This window comes from Protopterus annectens, chromosome 2.part2, assembly GCF_019279795.1.
Source record: "Protopterus annectens isolate FY-2018-M chromosome 2.part2, PAN1.0, whole genome shotgun sequence".
Taxonomy (NCBI): domain Eukaryota; kingdom Metazoa; phylum Chordata; order Ceratodontiformes; family Protopteridae; genus Protopterus; species Protopterus annectens.
The window spans coordinates 448,598,358-448,623,050 of record NC_056730.1 but is presented as its reverse complement, the minus strand read 5'-3'; positions in this window follow the sequence as shown (position 1 = coordinate 448,623,050).

Here is a 24,693-nt window from a genome sequence, read left to right as displayed (position 1 = left end):
ATTCAGACTGTTAAATGCATATATCCAGTCCTATACAGACAGTGCGATTTAACCATGCTAGGAAAGAGAGAGAGAGAGGTATAATGTCTATGCCATTCAAGTGCTAGTACATTTTTACAACTCACCTTACAATGTGACTGTTATTAGTATAGAAATCACTAAAGAACAGTATGCAGGTGGTTTTACACAGTTGTTAGCCCCATAGTCAGCAGTAACAAACACTGTCTTGTAATCTTGCTTATTATGTTTGTGTTGCCTTGCAGTCAAGTTAGTATAAGGCTGCATAAACTTGAAGCCCTGAGTACTATACATATAACATTCTGTGTATTCTTGTGTACATGATGCTATTGCTTGTCTGTTGTCCATGTAGATGTGCAACAGCACCTGCTCAAATGTCATAGAGGGATAAAGGACTTAATAAGGCACAGATTACCTGGGTTCTAGTACTTGGGTGACTGTTGGAAACAGCATGGGGTGGGTAGATGTAAAGGGGGCATGGTCTGCATGCCTCTCCAAAGTGGATTTTGAAAATCATTAAAATGGTTATTTTATGATGTCCTTTGACTTTGGTACAATAACTCTGCAGAGAATATGTGCCATGGTAAGATGCACATGGCTAGTGGAGATCGCAGAGAATTGTACCTCTGTGGAATGTAGTGGAACCTCTTAGTAATATTACTATTTTGTTAAATACTATGATGAAGCAAAGCAAAATGAATATTAAAATGCATCAATGACATACTGAGGGAAAGCATTTAGAAATAATTAATATTAAAGTAATGTCAGTGTGCCACAATAGGCATGAAAGAAAATATTTCAAAATCTAAGGCAATAATTTGATAGATAAATATTAAATTGCACAGCTATTATAGTCTGGATTTCCCAACTTTAACTTGCTTCAGCAAGTGCAAGCCAAAGGCAATATTCAATTTATTGCTTACTATATCTGTACATGCATGTGAGAGGCAAACTACACCTACATTCTTAGTTTGCATAGTATCTAATATGTGTTCATTGACTAAACAAAAAACATAAATCAAAGTCTAAATTCTAATCATCAGAGCTAGTATTGAACATTCTGTTCTTATTCATCTAAAATCAGCAGCCCCAGTCCAAAGTATGAAATAGTCTGTATCCAGATTAAAGACAGCAAACCGTTCATGGAAAACAGCTTAGATGTATAAATGCCTGAATTCAGAAATAGATCATGTCCCATATAATAATTGCTTCACAGCAGTACACCACATTAATGAGATGAAAGACAGAGCAAACTCATGAGTCGCGCCACCAGTTGTAGCAGAAACGCCGGTACAATTTAAGAGTAAACAACACACTGCATAAGTAGGATCCAAAAACAATATAAGCAATGTGCCACACCCTACAACTCAGCCAACATATGATAATGACACAGTGCACAGTAAGTGAATTACATGAAATTAAGCCATGTGCCAAAATGTATGCTTTCATTTGATGGTAATTACATAGTCTGGTTCTCCAAGTCTGCTGTCAGGTTTATACAGAATAACCCCAAACTGAAACATCATGAGCAAGTGTTTAATTGCCAACTGTAACATTTATCCAAAAGCAAAGTCTAACAAACTTTTCTGCATGTCTTCTTTATGCTTGATTAGAATGTTAAACATATACCTTCAGTGAAACTTGAATGCCAGCTGACAACTTTTACACAGCTTTTTTTTTTTTTTGGACTCAGGAATAGCATGTCAGGAGTAAAATTCCAGCTATAGACTTCACAATGAATAAGCCTTTGTAGATTTTTAATTTACAGCACTAATCTGCAACCATTTCTAAAGTATACTGTCATTACTGCTAGTTATCACAGTCACAGACCAAATGCATTATGGGTACCCTTCCTGTCTGTGAATGATCATACCAGGCAGCGATTCTTAGAGGCCAATTACAGTAACGTACGATGTCTGTGAATTAGTGTAAGCAAATTAACTATAATAAAATGTAAATGAGAAATTATGTAAAGTTTTGCATGCCAATGAAGCCTGCTTGAGATTCAAAGTCAAAATTTCATATCATCCACCCATCCATTGATAAAAATGTTGCTGCATATACTATATATATTTTGCAATCCTTGTAAATACCTGCTGACCATGTAAAAATAATCAAAGTTATCCTTTTCCTACGCTAATGACACAGTCATACACAAAAACACAAATTATCAGTCATACACCTACCATCCTCATAAAAAACTTCCATAATATTACACATGCAGAGTTCAGACATGTTATACTGAAGTGATGTTTGCACTAACACTAGTAAGTACATTCATATAGTTAATAAAGAAGTTTGTTAACATAACCGTCCTTTCATTAGCCACTGCCACATTTTTGTGATCATAATATGCTCAGTAAAGCCAACAAAACACCCTTGTTACTTCAGTACTTCCACCATGTATGCACAATCACTAAAACACACGAAAATACATTTTCTTTGTGATCAGTAATCATCTACACTGCTGCTATAATGATTTCCCATTTATAAATGACAGTAATGTAACATGCCCATTGAAATAAGTTCATGTAGTAAGTAATATGCCTGTCATATGAATACATTTCTTGAGGTGAACTCAATAATCTTACCTCATTTTGAACTGTTTCATACTAATTTGCCATATTTCTGTTATTTTTTCTTCCTTTAAAAAGACCGCAGTTTCCCAAGTAATTTGCAGCTTAAGTCCAATAATCCTTAGCTAATATGGTTCTGCTAAACTTATAAACATTCAGGGTCCTTTAAGCATTTTGCAGGAATACAACAATGTCTATGATGCCTCATTCATGTAATAGGTTCCTATTAGCGATTATCCCTTAAATATTTTACACTTTTGCCATAAGTAGGTGTGTTTATCAAAATGCCACCATGTTTCCATAGTCAGCCTGAATGACCTCTGTTGACCTTATTTGCATAACAATGTAGTGGCACTATTTGTGGATTACCAATACACTCAGTCAAAACCTAGGACTACTAACACAACCCTGCATTTCAGACAAAATGCTCCTTTGTTTGATTTTATTGAAGCTTAGACTGAATACTGAAGAGTACGTAGCTACAGATTACCTGTACCCACATGATTAAGGAAGCAAAGATAAAGTACAGGGTTACTTAAAATTTAAAAATAGACTAACATCCTTAATTTCATTAAAATTGTAAGTCTGATTTACTTAGTAATGGAAATATTGATACACACATGTCTCACATGCTTAGTACTCACAATGCTTTTGAAACAAGAGATCACATAAACTTTAAAATTTCACAGCACAGTATAATAGCTATAATACCTGAGTTTAGGAATGAGTTTTGTTGGGAGTGACTCTGTCCTGGCCTGAGTGCTTGATCCTTCAAATTTTATTCTTAGCTTACAAACTGATTATCATATATGCAATAAGATACATGGAGGCATATAATTACACTATGCCTAGGAGGGGTGTAAGCACAAACCTGAAGGACAAGGGCTCACAGTCCCTAGGTATGTAATAATATTTGCACCATGCAACAACTCTGTAGTACTTAAAAGTAAGCATCTATATTTGTCTTTTTTTTTCTTTTTTTGTAGTTTCAATTTTACATTTAGGAGCTTATGATTATTTTTTTAATTTATTTTTAGTTAATTATTTGTTTGTTTTTGTTATTTAATACATTTGTTAATCAGGTAAGCCCACAGGACACATGTGTGTTGTTTCAGGTGGAAACCCATGGACGCTGTCTTGTTACATGATTTGCTCAGACTCATATAGCAGACAAATACAGGCAGAAGGAATTAATTGTTGTATGCTTAGATACAGGAAGAAGCTCATTAGCACCTCAGAGCCATAATCAGATGTTCTCTGTACCACACACAGCTCAAACACTTCGGCAGATATTTTAATGTGAGATAGCTCTTCTGCTTACTTTAACTAATTAATTGCTATGCAGGGTTATTACTTTTGTCATATGTGGAATTTTGATATGAAATTCTCAGGGTAATCATTTTAGGGACACTTCTCAGACATCTGTACAGTGTTAACCAATTTCATTTGTAAATGTCATTTTGCTATTTTACTGCTTTACATTCTGAACCCAATTTATACAAATCCAGAATCAGTGAATAGGTGGACATCTACTATGAGTCCTCAAGTTACAAATACACAAGGAACCAACACATCCAGAACAACTGCTTAATAAATTAGCTTCTGCAAAAAATTAAATGCAAACTTTTTTTTTTGTTTGCAGAGGTGCAAGACCCCACACAACAAAATCTGTTCATACCGGCTCCATGCTTGCAAAACACAAATAAAGGACTTATCTGTCAAAAGAATGTAATCATTACCAGTGTGTGGAGTTTAACTTCACCAAGTTATGTTCTTCAATGGGAGTCATCATTCAGTTGCAAATCAATGACCAGTAGAGCAGTCTTCAAGTGGCTGTGATGATGGCAGTTGGCTAGACATTGTATTTCAAAATCTGCTATCAAAACGTTAAGATCTACAAGAGCTATTGTCATTTGTGAACATTATGCAGTTTTCCATGTTGTATCTTTTTTTCCAAAATTTTGGAGATATCTTCTAAACTCTTTAAGAATGTGTAAGTTTACTTCAGAGTCTTTTTCAATTACAGGTCTAAGTTAGTGATAAGAAAATGACTGAAGGTAAGATTTTTAAAAGTACAAGAGAGAATGGATCTGTGATTAAATATAATATCTAGATGTATTCAAAAGTTAGGGTAATGTAAAGGGGTGAGCTGTCCAGGCATAAGCTGTTGGGAGGCACTATTCTAGTAGTTACATTCATTTCTGTACTGGCATTGCTGAATGTCAGTATGGAAATGAAATTTCAATTGTGTTTAGGGGTGAAGTGGTAGCTTTAGCATTTTGTGATGTGATTTTGTTTACAAGACCTTTTTTTATCTTAACTTGGAACACCTGGAGCACCTCCCTTGAAGTCAGGAATGCCAGATTGGAGTTGGAGTATGGACCTAATTTTTGTTGCTCCTCAACTAAGAGTTGTTGGGGATCAGCATCATGAGTTACATAAGTCAGCTGCAGCTCTAGATATATGGATCTAGCTTCCTCCTAATCATATTTCATGCACAATTAAGTAGCAGCCTGCTTGGTCAAATTTCCTTTCTTCTTTTATATAACTATATTATATCACACATTCAAAGCTGAATGAAAGCAGGCCATTAGCTGGTACATGATGGCATACCAAGACTCTGCACCTTGTATTTTGAGTTATTAACATCACTGTAATGAGCTTATAACCATGCAATGCCAATTTTGCAGCACTTCTTTAATCTAAAGGAAGTTTTGCTATAATTTGTACACCAAATTGTTTTACTTGGAATGGGGTATAATGCTGAATTTTCAGACTAGTCCTCTCTTGTGACAAATGCATTAATATTTTAATGCTACATGCCCTAAGCTATCCTGTGAAACCATAAAATAACAAACCATTTCTGAGTCTTAAATAGATGCACACCATTCTCAAATCCTGTGCTCCCTAAAACATGTACAGTAGCTGTTCTACACAGCATGCAGGTCAGTATTCCCAGTGTTATTTTTGTGTTGGCTTATGCACTTTCACAAGATGAACTCATTGTTTAGCAGCAATAATGGATTTTATGCAAATTATTTAAAAATTCTGGGTTTTTTTTGCAGTTAGATTAATACAACAACAAACAGCTTCAAGTGGCTGGCTGAAGCATTGCTATCATCAAGTAACATGACAGGTGGATTGATTAGCCATGAACACAATCAACAGAGGTTGCAATAATGCTATAACTCCATTCCATTTGAAATGGCATTGTTTCAGATACCCACTTTACAGTCCTTACTGTTGTTCCCTCCAAGTTAATTCAGAAGTCTCACTTTGTTCATTTATTCATTTTCTCATGACCACTTTATTTAATTCTTGGAATTACAATTTACCTATAGCTTTATTAACTCCAGATGCAATTTAATATGTATCCAAAATAGCTCCTTATTAATTAAATTGTTGTGTAATTGTTAATGGACATTAAGTGTTTGTCCCAATTTAACATACATGTTACTATATAGATTATATCTATGCAGCTTTTTAAGATAAGTTCGTAAAATACACTGTTGTTATTTAAAGCATTTGTATAACAAATCTTTTAACTTCTGGATCTTTACTTTGAGAACAGCTTATTTAATTTTGTGAATATATTTTTTTGTTGAAGCTGAAATTACTTATTAGTAAAATAAAGTCTGCGTATTAATTCATGAGCAGACACAATTTACCTAATTTAAAAATAACTAAGAGTAATGCTTTGCTTATATTTACACAGCATTATAAGAACATTTTATAAAACTTATTAAGTATGGCATTGTTATATTCCTTTTCCTATACCCTTGTATAGTGATGAACACTAATTAGATGGGGCATCTGTAAAACAGTCTCTACCAGAATCGTAGCTGGGTTATCTAGCACTCAAAACAAAGCCCTGAACTGTCTCCTCCTCTACTGAAAGATCAGTAGCAAAAAATAAAAAAATTACCAAGCACAGACTACTTTAATGGTTCAGTTATGCCTGCAAGTGTAGCACTTCCATTCATTTATTAATGATAGTACTGCACTCCTGCACCATCAGCACCTGCCAGCTGCACCCCCTTACACCTTGCATCTCTGGCAGCTGCTCTTTTATCCCACCCTAGTTATACCTCTGAATCCAGAGAAAAGAGTAGGCACCCACACTAGTTCAGGTGACTGGTTACAAACAATATATTTATATCTTGAATACCAGGTCAGACACAATGAAAAAGTATTCTGAGATATCAGGGTTAACATGGAGCAACTTATGGCTGAAGACGTTGTTAACTCATTATATGGAATTCAGGTTATTGGTATGGTACAACAATAGTGGTAGAAAACCATTGCCTTCTTTCATACTTCAAACTGCTGCTGATGGTGATTATTTTAGCTGTGTACCATAGCTCTCATCATCTTGAATAACTGTACCATTCATACTAAGACAGTTGATGACAGATATATAAGGCAATGTGTATGTTAAGCTCAGCATTACTGCAGTCTGTTTATTTAAACACACATCAACAACTCAGCTTAATATATTGGACTATGCTTTGCCAATAATTAAACTCAGTTCACTACTGCAGTCTTAATTTTGCATGTATTACATTTTATAGAGCTTATAAGGCAGAGGCAGTCCATAGACCATAATCACATTGAAAATACACAACCCCATAATGCACCTCTTGCCTCCAGGATGGCAGAACTGTCCTGCTTTGGGATGAGTTTACAGGTGTCAATCGGATTATCAGTGTTTGCCTTAAATGATTCAGGGGTATCCCTCTGTTATATAGTTAATAGAAGATTATTCCAGAAATGGTATAAGCACTGAGTAATAAATACGTCTCTCCTGCTTGTCTTAAGATGATGGTGATTCAAGTTTGAGTATTTGTAGACACATTTGTTTTTTAGAAGTGTAGGATATCAAGAGGGGATTAGGTCCTAATAACATGGAATGCTTGGCAGAAATCACCACAGAGGAGTCAATAAAGGACATACAATAATAACAAAGCTTCAGGCTGATGATTTAGTCTGGTAATTAATTTAGCTAGGAACCTCTGGGAGTTTTCTAGCTGCATGACGTATTCTGACAGGTACTTACTAAAAGTGGGATTATGTGTATAATTGGTATGATCAGGGCAGAGTGCTGGGGAATGATAACATCTCTTGCCCTGAGTAAGATATCATTAGTTATCAATTGGGCTGAATGGAAAGATTTCCTGACTATTGTTGATATGTGGTGGTGAAAGTATACGGAGTTGTCCATGACGGTGTCAGGACTATTGATGCCAGTATCAGTCTGGAATCGGGTGAAATCTATATTGTAAGCTGCTGCTGAAATTATTTTAAAAATGGTCACAATGCCACACTTCATTTCTCATTAAGCACTTTTTAATAAACAATTGACTTGTATGCCCTTGCTGTAATAATTTATTAGGATGAACAAAAACACCCTGCTTGCAGTCATCTGTACATTTAGTTAACCATATTTCTGGGTTTGTGGTTTGGAGACTCAAGAGATAAATGACAACCAGAAAGGTTTTCTGCATCGATCCCTGGGGAATGACACTAATCACCTTTTTGGTTTCTTAGATGACATCTGCTACTTTAAGTATGTGGATCCTGTCTGACAGTTAGTTTGCTATCCATCTTATAGCATAACAGTATACAATTTAAGCCTTTAAGCTTATTTACAATTCTAGCATACGGAATAATGTCAATGTCTTGGTCTTGCTGTATAAACTGCATTCTGCTATTTGGAGATGTAGCGAGGATGGGATACAAAGTGGTCTACCCTGGGTGCAAGTTGTTACAGGGTGCACTCAGCAGGTACTAATGAAGCAAAAGTTGAGTACCTACATTCAGAAAAGAATTTCAGTTCTGCATTTTTTTGTGTTCACTACATGGTGGCACAGCTTTAGTGACATTCTCAAAGAACTTTATTAAATTACGTAAACATCACTGACTCTGACAAAACATATTGATGCTGGTCAAAAGCAATAAGATACTTTATATCAGAGTGTATGACATCAGATATAATATATTTTATAGCTTTGAAAATTAGGCTTGTTAGACACTTGGTTTTCTAGTTTTCAGCATCTGTGAAGACGTACATAATCATAACTATTTCCTTACCTCAAGTATATACCCTTTGGCTTTTCTTAAGCTGAGCAGCTTTAAAAAAGGGTTCATAAAGGGTTTACCTGTCACTGGTGACTAAGCAGCAGTTATATTGTCTGTGCCCACATAGATGGCGTATTTACCTTCAGAGAGTTTCCATAATAATCTTGGGTGCAGGAATAGCACTGAGTGCTTGTGGATCTTCAATGACTGATTCCGGATAGGTTGCCTGCTTACATCACTCATGTGTTTCCCCTTCCACTTCCATGCCAGTCTAAATCAAAAACATTTTGTGTCGTACATGTAAAGTCTTCCTTTCCTTCCTGTAACTTCCCTTTTTCCCAGGATCTCTCTTCATCTAATCCATACCTTCCTCTATTTCTGGAAAGCTATACATCTTCATATATTCTCATTCTTCACTTACTCTAGCTCCAGCTTAATCATTTTATGTTTTATTAAATTCAAAGTATACCAAAAGCATATTCCTTTACAAAGTCATGCTGACACATTGACCAAACTTTATATTTTCAATTTTATTTTGGATATACTCCAGATTACATCTCACCTATCGTCTATCACATATTTATGTTGTCTGACTGTGCAAATTCCTAATGTATTAAATGTACTGATGAAGAACACTGTGCAATCTCTCCATAAATGAACTAGGTAACCTATAAATGACTTTGTACTTTCATTGATAATTCTTTAACAATTTCTATTGAATGCAATTTTGTGAACACTTTGCTATGAAGTGAAGCTATGCCTTGTATGCAATTTTGTTATATGAAATTAACTATGTGACTTGTATGCAATTGTGTGCTATATGCACTCAGGTTATAGCTGAAAAAGATGCAAAGACCAGTCCACATATGAAGTTAACAAACACAACAAATTAAAAATAAATAAGGCTGGCACTAAGTGTATCTGCAATTATATTCGCAATGTCTTTATAGGTGGAGTAGGTAATACCACTATGAATAAATTTAGAGAACTGCTGAGTGTTATTTCCTGATCATTGAGCATTGCTGAGTATTAAATGTATGATGCAGTTAAATAAGGATTTATGACTAACCTAGTCTTTAGATACTAATTTTAATTCATCGTCCACTTTGAACTTATTTATGGTAAGCTTCAGATTTTTGTTATCATTTTTGGTAGAGAAATATGGGTAGAGTTTGACTTACTATATGAAAGAAAATACAAAAACCGCCAATAGCCCCTGACTCTGCAATAATATTCAAGTGGTTATATCAGTGAATGAATACAAGTAAATAAAAACACAGTTCACATGATTCAGATGAAGTAAAAGGAAACTTTGTTGAGGCAGTAAAGTGAAGTATAAGTACTTTTGTGTACCAAACCTTTATCTGATAAAGGCTGAAAATTTTATAAATAGTTTAGTAGATAAAAATGATTATCTTTTACTTTATTGGTTCTATAATGTTTTGTTTTTGTTCAGCTTATGTTTTGTTAATCTGACCGATTTCAAGACTTAATTAGCTTTTTGTGCTATCAAACTTATTAATGCTTGAATTACACAATGGCAGTTTATATTTGTTCTCAATATGTATGGCTCTGATAAGGACCAAGTGTCTTATGCTATTTGTTAGATGGGGTAAAATTCAATGGTGTAAGTGACACCTGAGGCTAAACTGGTGCAATAAACTGTGCAGCTAAATTTTGAGGGCTCATCATATTTTTAAAAGTTTTGTCTTTCAATTGCATTATGACCTTGAGAATGAAATGTATTTCAGGTGGGAAATGCAAGTAGCTTAGACATGCATATTGGTAGTAATATGGACTGTATGGTTATTTTAATTTACTGACTTCCAGTAGTTAAATATTTTGTCAGTGATAGAAATTAGGTGCAAGATATACAACATAATCCTGTAATGCTGGCATTATGCTAAGGAAATAAGGTATACAGTGATGATATGCTTACACTGCTGATTATTTACTTCTGTAATTCATTTTGTTGACTGAGTTAGTCTCACTAGGTCAGTGGCCTTTTTTCAAGGGATACCCAGTGTGGCATTCATACTGATTAGGGGAAATTTGGTCAGGACACCAGGGGACTTCCTCTACTCTTTTCGATAGGAAAAGCTCTTGTGTCACTTCCTGTATTCTATCATGAAGGGAAATCTTGTGGACGAGCCAGAGTATAAAGCTGATTTGCAGCAAAGCAGGATGTTATAGTGTTTCAGAAATGCAAAATATGACTTTGTCAGAAAGTGATTTACCTTCTGATGAGCTCCAATATGTAATTTTGGAAGATGAACCGTCTTCATCATAGGCTGTTTCATGGGAAAGCATGGAGCGATGCTGTCTATTGGAACTCATAGAAACTGCAAAGTAGGCTATAGAGTATAGACTGGAAAACAGAAGGGCTCTTTGGTAGAATGATGTGCAATGTCTGCATCTGACAGAGATATTACCATTTGCTAGCTATGCAGTAGCTGCAGCAACTGTGGAAATGAGAATGGAAAGCAACATTCTATTAAAAAACAAGTGAATGTCAGGAAACTGATTACACACTTTAGAACTCATATTTTCATAGGTTAATAGGTTCATAGGTAGGTACTAGGTTATCGGCCCTAGGGCCTATACAAGCCCAGCCAAAAAGGTACCCTGGCTTTTGCCACCCAAGAAAATTATTTTCCTGTGCCACTGTGGAGCAGAGCCACAGAAGTGATCCCCAGGGTGAATTTCCTATTTCCCATCCAATCATCAAGATTTTTCTTGAAGAGTGCTAATGAGGAGCATTGTTTGATATAGATAGGTAGTTTGTGACAGAGTATGGGAAGTCTCTGGGACAGGAATCTATCCCTCATGTATGTTCTGTTTATTGTGGTGACAAGGTTTAGGTCCCTAGATCATGTAGCTCAGAGGGATTGGGATTTCTTTAAGCGGAGCATGTCCAACAGCTCTGGGTTTGACATAGCTTTGTATGTTTGGCAGAGATCACCTCTGAGTAGGCGATATGCGATGGAGTAAAGCTGGAGTTTTTTTGAGATGGCCTGAGTAGGGCATCTGTTTGAGGCAGGCAGTCCTCTTTGTGAGGTATTTCTGTGGCCTTTCCAGTTGTTGTAGATGTCTTGTGAGGTACATACCAAAAAGGGCATTGTACTCTATAATGGGTCTAATGAGTGAAGAGTAGAGGGGAACAATGACCTCTTTTTTTCTGGATGAGAAACCTTTTGTGATGAGGTGTGCCATGTAGAAGGATTTCCTGACTACTGTGGCGATGTGATTATCAAAGGAGAGACTACTGTCCACCTGTGTCCCAAGGTCTCTTATTACACTTTCAGTGTTAAGTATACTACCGCCTATGTTATAGTTCATGGGCACAGAGTTTTTACCAAAGGGGATGATAATGCACTTTTTGGCATTGTGCTTGAGGACATGGCTTTGACACCAGGTATCTATCTCAGTGAGGCCCTTTTGTAGGATGTCCACATCATTAGGAGTTTCAATTATGGCTCCTAGTTTGCAATCATCTGCAAACTTCATTAGCCAAAGATCTTCTGTGTTAGCCTGTACTTCAGAGAAGTAGATACCAAACAGGAGAGGACCCAGGACTGAACCCTGTGGTACTCCACTTGTCACTTGTCTGAAGTCGGATTTGGAGTCTGCTACTTTCACAGTGTGGGTTCTGTCAGTGAGCCAGTTGGCAACTCATCTTGTGACATAGGGATTTATACCTAGTTTAGTGAGTTTATCTATAATTCCAGAGTGGGGGATGGTGTTGAAAGCCTTTGCAGGATCTAGATAGGCTGTGTGAACCACCTTACCCTCATCTACGGCTTTGGTGACTGCTTCAAAGAAGTTTATCAGGTTTAGGAGACATGATCTGCCTTTTACAAACCCGAACTGGGTGGGGTCCAGAGTTTGGAGACTACCAATGTCTTTGTTTGCACGTTCCATGATGATACGTTCTATGGCCTTGCAGACCAGACTCGTCAGGCTAACAGGGCGGTTGTTCCCGGGGTCCATGGTGGCTCCCCCCTTGTGGCGTGGGATAACCATCACTGTGCGCCATTCAGCGGGCACAAAGCCTGAGGTGAGGCTATGATTGAACATGGTACTTAGGTGGGGTGCCAGTTTATTCTGTAGTTCATGTAAAACGCAGCCTGGGATGTTGTCTGGTCCCATGAATCCTGTGTTATTGGATTTGGAGAGTGTGGTTTTTACTTGTACAGCCGTGATTACAGGAACTTTGCATTCTTCCAGTACAGAGATGGGCCCTTTAGGGAGTGAGGGGGGGTAAAGTTAGCACTGAACCTATCTGCCAGGATGTTGGCAATATCAGTTGGGTCTGTATATTTAGTGCCATTGTGCTGTAACTCAGAGCAGATATGAGTGTTGCCATTGAGATTCTTGACATAGCTATAGAATGCTTTGTGGTTGTCTTTAAAATCAGTGGCAATTTTGTTTTCATAACTAGCTTTGGAGGATTTTATCAGGGATTGCAGATTCTTACTGAGGCTGACCAGGGAGCTCCTCCACTCATGGGATTTTACTCTCTTTTACAATAGTTTCTTCATACTTTTGTGCAGTTTGATTATGGCAGGGGGCCACCAGATTGGCTTCTTTTTTTGGAGGATAGCGCCTTGGTTCTGTTTGAGATAGCATGATCCATGCACTTGTGTAAGTGCTTATAAAGTGCAATTGTGTAGAATTCAGTAGTCGTAACTGTATTGTCCATCTGCATGGGTGTCATGAAGTTCACCACTTCTGTCTTAAGAAGCATGAAGTTGGCTTTGGAGAAATTTTTTACCGTGGTTTCCTTAATGGGGTTGAGGGCAGGATGTGGATATCTAAGGTGATTAGCTGATGGTCGGATCAGACCAATGAGGCGTTGGCTTCAGGTGTGGAACACTGGTCACTCATGTTGGTAATGACTAGATCTAGGATATTGCTGCCCCTGGTGGGGGTGTGGATAAGTTGATCCAAGGCATTGGAGTTTATGAATTCCAGAAAGCGTTGAGCGAAGGAGTTGGTACATGAGTAGTTTTCCCAGTTAATGGTGGGGTAGTTGAAATCGCCCATTATTAGGGTGTTTGGTTGAACCCTAATATTTTCTAGTACATCAAGAAAAGAGGAGTGGGAATCCTGGGGCATGGTGCGTGATCTGTAGCAAGCTACAGTTTGGATTGCAGTTTTTCCCAAAGTTAGTTGCACTTGGATAACCTCAGCTGCATTATGCTGAACAACTAGCCTGGAGGTGTGGATATTCTTAATGAATATGGACACACCTCCACCTTTGGTGTTCCCGTCCAGGTTACATGGCCAAAACGTGTGGTATGAGTTATAGCCTGGTAGTGCAGGGGTGCTCTCTGGAGCCTTAAACCAGGTCTCAGTCACTGCACAGATATTGATGTTCTCCATTTTTAGGGGTGCCTTGAATGTGTGCATTTTGAGATTTAGACTTCTAGTATTGAGTAGCATTACCCTCAGTTTTTGCTTACCTGTTCCTGTTATGGTGGTGAATTTGTCATTTGAACCTTGCCTAAAAAAGGCACCATAGGGGCGGCAAGAACCTTAGCCAGTATCCGGAATCCCAGAGGTGACAGGTGCAGGCCATCTCTGGCAAAGCATCATGGTCTGTCGACCATGTCATCCCAGGCAGACAGATACTGGATCCCTATAGAATGACACCAGAAGCTTAGCCAATTGTTGAAGTCAATCATTTTGTCCTTGTACTGCAGTATCATTCTGGGTGATGGCAGAATGCTATTCAGGGCTAGGATTATACCTGCCCGGGCTACAAGATCGGAGAGCTCTTCCATGTCTCTTTTCATGTAGTCCAGGGAGGTACATCTCAGGTCATCCACACCAACATGGACAATGACAGAGTCATATCTGTACTTGTTGTGGAGTGACCTGAGTGTGTGAGTTATGTGGGGGATCCTGGCACCCGACAGGCATCTGAAAGTAACCTTCTCCTTGTTTAGCCTGGTGAGTGGGACATCAGTGTGCCTGACTATAGAGTCACCTATGACTAGTGTGTTGGGTATGTTGTTTTGCCTTATTGGCTGTGGTTGAGTGGCACACTGAGTCTGCAGGCTATGTGAAATTTGGGTTGTGTTGGGGGGTGGAGGTTGCTTGCATTTCTACTTTGGAGGTCCCTGTTGCTTCAGCAGATTATTATTGAGAGCCTCCGTGAATGTTTTTGTGTTTCTATGTGTGGATTTTGGTGGAGTACATTTAGTAAGACTATGTGATGAGTGTGGTGTGGTGCAAGTGTTTACCTTCTCCTCTTGACTGTCAAGTTCAGTCTTGGTTGGAGAGAGCTTTACCTCCAGTTTGGCTAGATAAGTGCATCTGTCACAGGTTGTAGTGTTAGGAGGTAGGAGTAGAGGATTGTCTGTGTACATGAGGCAATTTCTACATTGCCCCAAGATGCCCAGCTTCATTAGTAGATAGACAGGAGTGAACACTGGAAGCTTACCCTTGGACATGCCTGAATAAAAAACTGTTTTTCTCTAGATAAGTGAGGAAAGTGAGTACAAGAGCTGTTTTTCTCTAAGCAAATGAGGAAAGTAAGTACCAAAGCTGTTTTCCTCTAGGTAATGAGGAAGGTTGGGTTCTGTAGTAATTAGTAGGTTATTTAGTGCTTACAAGTTCTGAACAAGTGCTGATCATGAAGAAGCAAATTCAAGTGCTAAAACTAAGAATCTGTATCTGGACTAAACTAGTTATAGGAAAGGGGGGAAACAAGTGCAAATGCGGGCTTTTAAATCAGAAAGTTGAGAGAGATAGAAAAAACTACCCAAACGGTCAATAACTACAATTTCTGGGCCAGAACCACTCCTTATGTGGTAGACAGGTTACCTAGTGCTTACCACTCCCACTGATAAGCTAGAAGGCTTCCCTCCAACACAGAAAGCTTTGGGGGGGGGGGGGGGGTCAGAAGCTTACATACAGTCCTGGATACAGGAAATCTGAATCTGGACTGCACTAGTTAAAGGAAAGGTAGGTAACAGGCTTAATTTTTTTTTATATAGAAAAGTAGCTAAAACAGCAGTAAAAACAGTTCAAATACAATGCAAGCTAGCACACTTGAGTATGTAGCAATGTTAGACCAAACAGTTTAAAAAATGCAATTAAATTAAAAATGACTATAAACAAGTGCAGGAGTCTATTAGGTAGAATGAGGTAAAGAGACGGGACTGGGGGGGGGGGTGTCCCAGATCAAATCTACAGTGGGGACGGGCAACTGCAAAAGCCTCCAAATTTAAACAAGACAGGAATAGGGAGGGTGGGTAGGAGGAAAAACAACACATTCAGCAGAGATCTGAAAAACTATACAGTGAAGCAAATATAACAGTGCACAACTCTGAAGTCAGCCAGCAATGATATAAAATTAGTTAAGCAACAATTAACAGTAGACAACTCAGACATGCCCAAAAAACATACTTAGCTCTGTATATCTCCAAACAGTTTGACTGAATTAGACATACAGAATTATTTTTATAACTCTTGTAAAACAATTCTTGATTTATCTAAATCATTTGACACAAGAGGCATACGGACTGTGGCATAGGAAATATGAGTAACACTGCTAAAACAACATAAAAGCATATTCTTGCGTGGTAAATGTATTTGTTACTAAACACATGGTATGCAATATAGGCCAGCTTATGCTGTATTTCTTTAGTGGTGATGCCTCACACCTTATAAGTTTTTGTCAAAATGTGTCCAATTTGCTCATATCATTTAAAAATTGTGTTATAGACAGTTCTAAATGTGAAGAAGAAGGGTATGCATGGTTTGAATGTGTTACTTTGAAAGTCATTGATAATGTTTAGCCTCCTGCCCATCCAGTACTGACAGATTGCCCCTTGTTTCCCTTTTCACACGCAGCCAAAGCATTCTATGTTGAGAGGGTGGCCTAATGGTTAAGGTGTTTGCCTTACAAACACAAGGTGCAGGGTTTGAGTCTCACAAGGGATAATTGGCTAGGCTTAAAATAGCTCACAAGGGCAGTTAGCCTAGTATTAACCTATTAATTAGGTTTCATGCGATGTTTCTAAAACTGAAAGTAGTGAAAAGAAGATAAGGAAGTAAAGTTATAATTCTGATTGTATTGCTCCAAAAATGTCTGCTCATGACAAGGAAAAAGGAGGAAATTATTAAAAAATTGAAAAAGAAAATCTCACAGAAAAAAAGATTCAAAAAGGGTAATGGGTGAGGTGGAGGATCCCACCTATTAATGTCAGTAGTGCTCTGAATGATATCAGACAATTATCACACAATGCAAATATGTTTAGTAAATGTTTGGTAGTTAAGTACACTACAAAGAGAAGGAACTAGAGCATACTGTGCGGGAAGATAGTTTGGAGTAAGGGGCTGGACAAATACAATGGCATTGTCATTTTACATGGGTCCTTTGGACATACATAGTTTAAACAGTAATAATACCGGATTGTTCTGTTGGACTTTGAAGTCATAATGGAAATAAAATGATTAATAGTAATTTATGCTAAGGATGCAACAGATACTAAGGGTGGGACAGATGGTTTTACAAAACTGCCTTCTTTTTTAAGTGTCATTTACTTATTGTATTGATGGGGGAATCTTAATTGTGACCTATGGTAACATTATTGTTGGGTAATTTAGGATGTTAGACTGTTACAGTCCTATCTGGCAGGCTTTTATTTAGACATTGGTATGTCTCTTCACCCTATGTACAGGAGGAGAACACAAGCTACAGAGACAGATTACTTTATATTTAGCTCACTGTTACAAGAGATGGATGGATGCAGTACAGATACAGGCTTTTCTGATCACAAGGCAATTTGGCCAATCCTTTGTAATGATTATGCGACTATTAGACAAGAAACGGATCAAAAAATTGAAAGGATTGTATAGCTCCTTAAAAGTCACATCACAGGAAAGGAAACACTTATTTTCCACACATATTTCTGTGAAAGAATTTTGTCCTTTCTTGACTGATTGGTGGGTAACATACAAGCAGAAACTTAAATGGTTATTTCTTTTGAATGAGCACAATTGGATTTGCTGCAAAAACATAGTTTGCAAACAGATACATGAGGATTTTTATGCTGTGATATAATCTAATAATGCTTCCTGTCATTCTTGACAACATTTTCTTTTTGAATTTAATAAATTATCAGTCAGGGACTCGTTATTTTGACAACATTTTGTTAAGGGTAAAAGAGAAGAAGTAAATTCCTGTTTAGCCATACATTGCAGAGAAAGGCCAGTTCCTTTCCAAAAATAACATGTGACATAGGTAAACAAGTTTTCATCTTGAGGGAATTATTGCATGTTGTAAAAAATTATCAATCTGATATATACGAACCTAAAGGTGAATATAGCTTTCAGCAATGGACTTCTCTATTTGGTACAAACTGACTATGATTTATTATCCAAACCTTTTACTCCAGAAGAACTGCAGAAAACGATGGGCAAAGGTAATGCAGACACAGTTCCTGGTGAGAGTGATATGGGTATGCATTTTATAAAAGTATGTTGACTGTAGAGAAAAAAATTTTTCTAATCTGTTGTAGAAGAATGTTTTCATTCTGGCCTACAATCAGAAGATATCTCTACAGGTTTAGTAAAACTTATATGGAAAAAAGGTTGATAAGCAAGACTTGAAAAATTGGAGACCATTAGTATTATGCAATAAAATTACAAATTATTCATGAGTTTGTTAATAAAGAGGTGCATGATGGTCATGAGAAGATTTTTTAGGTGAAGATGATTATGGGATAAGGTTTGTGCTATTTACAATATCTTACTTCTGCTTAAAGAAGTGACATCAAGGATTGCTAATAACATGATTATTTGTAAATAAATAGCATGTGATATTCTGAAGGTTTTTGATTCCATTCATCTTAATAGCATTTGGAATATTTTGAGTATTTATGATGTTCTGATTTTGGCAATTCATAAAATATGTTTATGAAATTTCTTGGGTTAGACCTGTAGTAAATGGTTGTCTAGGTAGGTGTATTAAAACCTCTGTGGGAATGAAACAAGATTGCCCATAAACACTTTATTATTTGGGTTTGAAATGAATAGTATCCTGTTGATTGCAATTAAAATTTGTGGAAAACTAAAAATAGAGATCCTATCTACTATGCATTTGCAAGTGTTTTTAAGATGCACAGATGATGTGGTAGTACTTGTAAAAATATTGCTTGGATTACACAAGTCTTGGATAGTTTAATTTACATTTTTTGGACAGTAGGATCAATCATTAATAAAACTAAATGTCATGGTTTTGGGGAAGACACTATGATTTATGATATACCTTTTTACAGTATCCCCAGGATTCACTAATCTTCCATGTAAGACTAGACTAGTCTTACACGGAAACGTCAGTCTAAGAGTATGATGGCAGAGCGCCATGCATATTAATGAGGGCACGCTGCCTCAACTCTAAAGCTTACACGGAGCGTGGACGAATGTAGGGGGCGTGTCGGACTGCCAAGCAGTCCAAAAATCCACACCCCTGCACTGACAAAACCAAAGAAATGTCGAGTTACATGAGCGAGTCTGCTCACATGTGTACATTGTCACTACACTCCCCCATGTGTTAAACCTCGTACAAATTTAAAAATTAAAATCATTTTTTTTTTTATTTCCGATATAGCTGCTCGTATTTGCACGTGTTTGTGTGGGTTTGCCCATTGCTTAGCTACAGTTAGCAGCCTACACACTGAAGAGGATAATAACAAAAATATATGCAAATTAAGCAAAATAGCAATAGCGCAGTGGCTAGAAACTTTGCACAAAGAGGACGCATTCCCGGTTCGAGTCCCAATACTGCACGTTCCATTTTCTGTTGGAAATCTGTATACAAAAATATTTCCTGACATTTATCGCGTATAAGTTTTGTAAAAAGCATTCAAATGTTATATGTAGTAGTGAACAAATTATATATATATGAAGGTGAAATGGTTATGCATTCTGAGGCATGAGTAACTTATTTTAAGCAATATAAAGCACAGCTAAGCACATTTTAGCAGTATTTAGCATATTTGAAACAAATTGCTCGTAGCTGAGGACCGTGTTAACAAGCGCAATGTCTTTGCGCGTAGCTGTGCACTGCGCCAACCAGAGCACCTACAAGGTATTTGCGCGTAGTTGCACACTGCGCTAACCAGCACAACGTCGGGCAATGTTGGGGAACGTCGAGCAAAGTCGAGCAACGTTGGGCAAAGTCGGGAAAAGTTGAGCAAAGTCGGCTAAACATGGCCACACCTCCTTTACTGTACCTTAACCATTCAGGTCTGGCCAGTAGGAAAATAAAAAGCAGTGACAGAGCTTGAAATCAGGATACTGTGCACTATTGTCACAGTACATAACCAATAAGCCATGACAGCATTTCATAACCATGCATTTTCAACAGACACATAAATATCAAAGGAATATTAAACATTGCCAACATCAGCTAAGCAGGTGTGCCTACAGCTGAGTTTTTTCAAAACTGGCCAATCACAAATAAGTGTAGGAAATTAGGCATATTTAAGCTCCACAGGTGGGAATACATGCCATAACTGGTTGTAGCTCCCTTCTGCAGTCAGCATGGCTGGTGTTGGAGAAGGCACTCGATTTCGAGCGCAATGCTGTGGCATTGAGGAGTCCAAAGTAATGGTTTGGCTCCTTGCCCACAATCATGAGGAAAGACTCCTGCAGGGCCTGTACCAGGGCACCCAATATAAAACGGAGGTCTGGAACAGTTTTGCTCGTGATCTTACCAGTGCCACTGGTGTTCCACGGACTGGTGAGCAGGTCAGGCACCATTATTCTGACCTGAAGCGACGTAAGGAGGATCAACTGGACCAGTGGATCCAGGAGTCCTGTGCAATGCCTAATGCCCCAGTACTGCGTAAGTAGCCATTGTATTAAATAGTTAAGAATTGCTATGCTTGTCTATACTATGGATAGGTATGTCTCAATATTACTGTATTTACTTCACAGCTGCAGGTGTCTGGGCTATGAATCAGCAAGATCATGAAAATAGGTTGCAAAGGCTGCATCATCAGGCAGGTTAGTAATTATTCTGCATGTACTGTTATATAAAATAAATGAGAGAGCCTTCAAAAAGTCTTTTAAGCCAATAAATAAAGGTGTAATCCTTTAATAAATGTATAAATCCTGGAGTGCGTCTGTGTCATTTTCTTTGATATGTTGTTGTACTGCTGCATTTTACAAATAGTACTGTTGTATTAAGCAGTGTTAACCCACACTTGGGTAGGCCCATATAACGTGAATGAAGGGAGTGCCAGTAGCTTTTATGCATATTTACAGCCCTCAACTGTTGGTTCATGCTCAGCATGTACAGGTTAATCTGGCACATGAGTAGCTTGGTATTGTGTTCCCAGGAAATGTCAGTGTGCTGCCAGAAATGTAGGGAGCTGTTAACATATAACTGATACTTTCACCTGAACATATATAGATAATTATATGAAAGTTGAGCTGTCAGTGTACCATCTTAGCAGTAGTGTGTGTGAGCAATTCTCAAAATATGTAGAAGTAACATCTGCATATTGGACAGTTTATATGTAAGATACAGCTCATGTATATAATGATCTAGCAAAATCCAATGGCACAATATAAGGACATTGGGTAGTGTAATAATACATGTAAGGGACATATAACTGCAGTTAATAGGAATGTAGTGAAAACTAGAAGGATATATAAGTTGTTAATTGAACTATCATTTTCCACCCTACTGTATGTGTATACAAAAATGCAATTCCACACCTCAATCGGTATGTCTAATCTCAAAACATTTGTTGGGACATATGTCCTATTAGTTTATAAATATATCCATTTATTTCTATACATGTGCCCTGTTAAAATACCACAATATTGGTGACCTGTTGCCATCAATTCAACCTGCATGCTGTTGTAATGTCCACTATTGTTCTATATATGCATGTGTTATGCTTGCTTTTCAACTGTTGAAAATCTGGTGTATTGGGTTAATGGGAATACTTCTGCATGCTGTTATAACTAATTGGGAATGCTGTTGACTGTTACTAATCCATATCTTTCTTAAACCCTCCAAAACATAATTTGTATGGGAAGGCTGGTCCCAGCGGGCCCACCTGTCCCACCTCAGCTGGCCATGGCACCTGGCACTAGCAGGTCCGGTTCCCAGCCTGGGACCTCCTCCTCCATTGGCCCTGTGCCACCTTCAGGTGGAAGCGCTGCAGGGGATGGGGCTTGGACCCCCATGCAAGCATGGGCGGAGGAGGGCCACCTATCACCCTTCTAATGGTCTGGGCTGTAGTATGTAGAGAGATTGAATGTTCTGTTGCAGAACCTCTACACCAGCTTGAGGCACGAGTGGTGCAACTCCTGGGTCAGCCTGTCCCTCCTACACAGCCGCCAGCACAGCCACCCTCTGAGCTGTGAAGGTGCAGTGGTGACTGCCCATGGGTGGAGACCTCAGTCCCACTGTTTCCATCTGTGGGTTCCTAGGCTTGCGATTTCCAAACATCCCTCCCCTTCAAAGGTGTTCACCCACCACATGTGTCATATACTGCCCCTGTATGCATCTTGTTTGTCTTTTCTGTTTACCTCCCCAACCTACCTCCCCAAATATACCTACTTCCGCTACCCCACATTCCACTCTCACCTGAAAAATAAAAAGGGCAATCTGCTCCCAAAAAAAAAAAATTATGCCCCATACGTAGCTGCCCATTTTGCACACATGTCCACTGGGCACATAAAATGCAATTTAATTGGCATTGCAGCATACTTTGTTGTCCTCACCCCTCTCTCAGGGGTTGAAGGTTTCATATTTACCTCCAAATTTATTCCATATGCACAGCTGTTGCTGTTAAAGAAATGGGCAGCTATTGACCTTCCCTACACCCATCCTGCACATCCTGAGCTACTTTCCATACTGTCTTTCCCTCTTTGTGCCCTTTTTTTCACCACTTTCCTATCTCCCCATTTTTCTTTTCTTTCAAAGAAATGAGCGCGGGGGTTAGCGGGAGTAAGCACTATTAAGCAGCAGTTAGCGGGTTTTCGCAAGTGTGTGCTTGTTTGCTCTTAGCTAAGCATTGCTAAGCATTGTGCAAACCCATGTAAAGCCGCTTACAACTGCTTAAAAGTGCCTTAGTCACTCTGTATGTGAAGGTCTTTGTTCTGCTCAGGAGCAAAATAAAACACCTCTGACAGTCTCGAACCCCGGATCTTGTACACACTACGCAACATGAAGTACCACTAAGCCACAGTAGATATACAACAAGTTGGTGCTGAAATAAATATATCACGCATCAGAATGAGAGAATGTAAAGGAAAAATAGGAATATCATACCACACAACTTGTTCTATGGATCTTTACCAACAGTTGTTGTGGGATTACATTACATGACTGTGACAAGAGAAGCAGCCATTCTAGCAGGAATAGTGTTACACCATCACTTTACAACCCCACACAGTATCACAGCAGGATAAACACTGACATATCTGTTTAGGGCAGAGGCCATACCTCCCAACTGTCCCTAATTTTCAGGGATGTACCTGATTTTGACACAAATTTTAGCTCTGTCCCTCTGAATCCTCCTAAAACTACTGACTTTGGCCAGAATGGTGGTGAATTACACTCTGAATAATGACAATAATTAAGAGTTAGGCACTTCTTTTACTTCAGAAAAGGTGTATTAATTCATATGCTCTGATTCTCTCAATGTTTCAACTTAATGGCACTAACATTTTAAAGGTGTCCCTGAATTTTTCTTTACTTTTCCCTGAGTCTGTTCAAATATGTATCTGAGTGTTTGAGAGGTCTGGCAGAGGCTGAAACGCAGAGGCATATCAGCCTTTCTGCTGTTACACACTGTGCAAATAGCTTTGGAAGGAGTTTCGGAAGCATACCCTTATGTAGGAATACAACACTATAATACAAATGGATGTAGCCATGTACTGGTAGCAACCAACTGTAACAATGCCATTGCTCTATTGCTGAAAAGACCTGTGTGGCGCACAGACAAAAAAATAACAGGTTATTCTCTGGCTACCATGTGGATAGGTCCACAGTTGGGAGTTACGCAGACAGACTACTTGCTTTGATAAACTAACATGTACACAGCAACCCTGTAAGTCCAGCAAGATAAAATTCACACGATAATACTTATGCTCTCTGTACTTCTGCACCCCTACCCAAATGTAGAATATACCTGTGTGTGTGCAGGGTCTACCAAGGATGTAGGTAAGCATACTCACTGTACTGAAATGTGTCCAGTTTTTCTGAGCAGCTTGTGCTAATGTCAACACTAAAAAAGCACAAACTGTTTAGAACTGAGTAAATGAATATTCACAGTATAGCAGTTCACAAACAATTTTTTGTGCCAAAGGAATACATCTCAATAACTAGCTTTGTATGGCAGTTAATTGTAAAAGTTGAAAAGAAAGTGCAGCTTTCCATGTATCTTGGGGTAGCATTTTGAGGGGTGAGTACATTTCTGCACTGACAAGTGAGTACTGGAAGCAGCAACATTAGGTCTGAGTACAAAATGTAAATCTCTGGCTACACCGCTGGCTACTGATAAAAGAACTATACCAACCTTCTGTCTTAAACAATGATGCCCACAGCAAACAAGGATTATCTCCATCTTGGAAAGCTGAAAAAGCCACGCCTACCTGAGTTAGCAATTTATAGTAATGGGTTGCTATGACAGTGATTACTGCAATTACTACACATCAGGCTGCATGCAGTTAGCAAGTGGTGGTCACTAATTGGTGCAGAGACCATCACATGCTCATGTGCAAATACCAAAGCAGGCTACAATCTCTGCCAACAAACTCAATCACTCTATTGCAGAGACTGACAGAGAGAGAGAGAGAGAGAGAGACAGAGACAGAGACAGAGAAAAGGAAAAAGAAAAAGAAATATTACCAGATCATACAAAGGAAAAGTATGTGACACATATGTATTTACTGGCATGTAGTAGATGTTATTGAAGAATAGTCTATATAATGTGAACCATTCGTATGTGGCAGCAGTACTTATTTATGCATAGATGTTCTG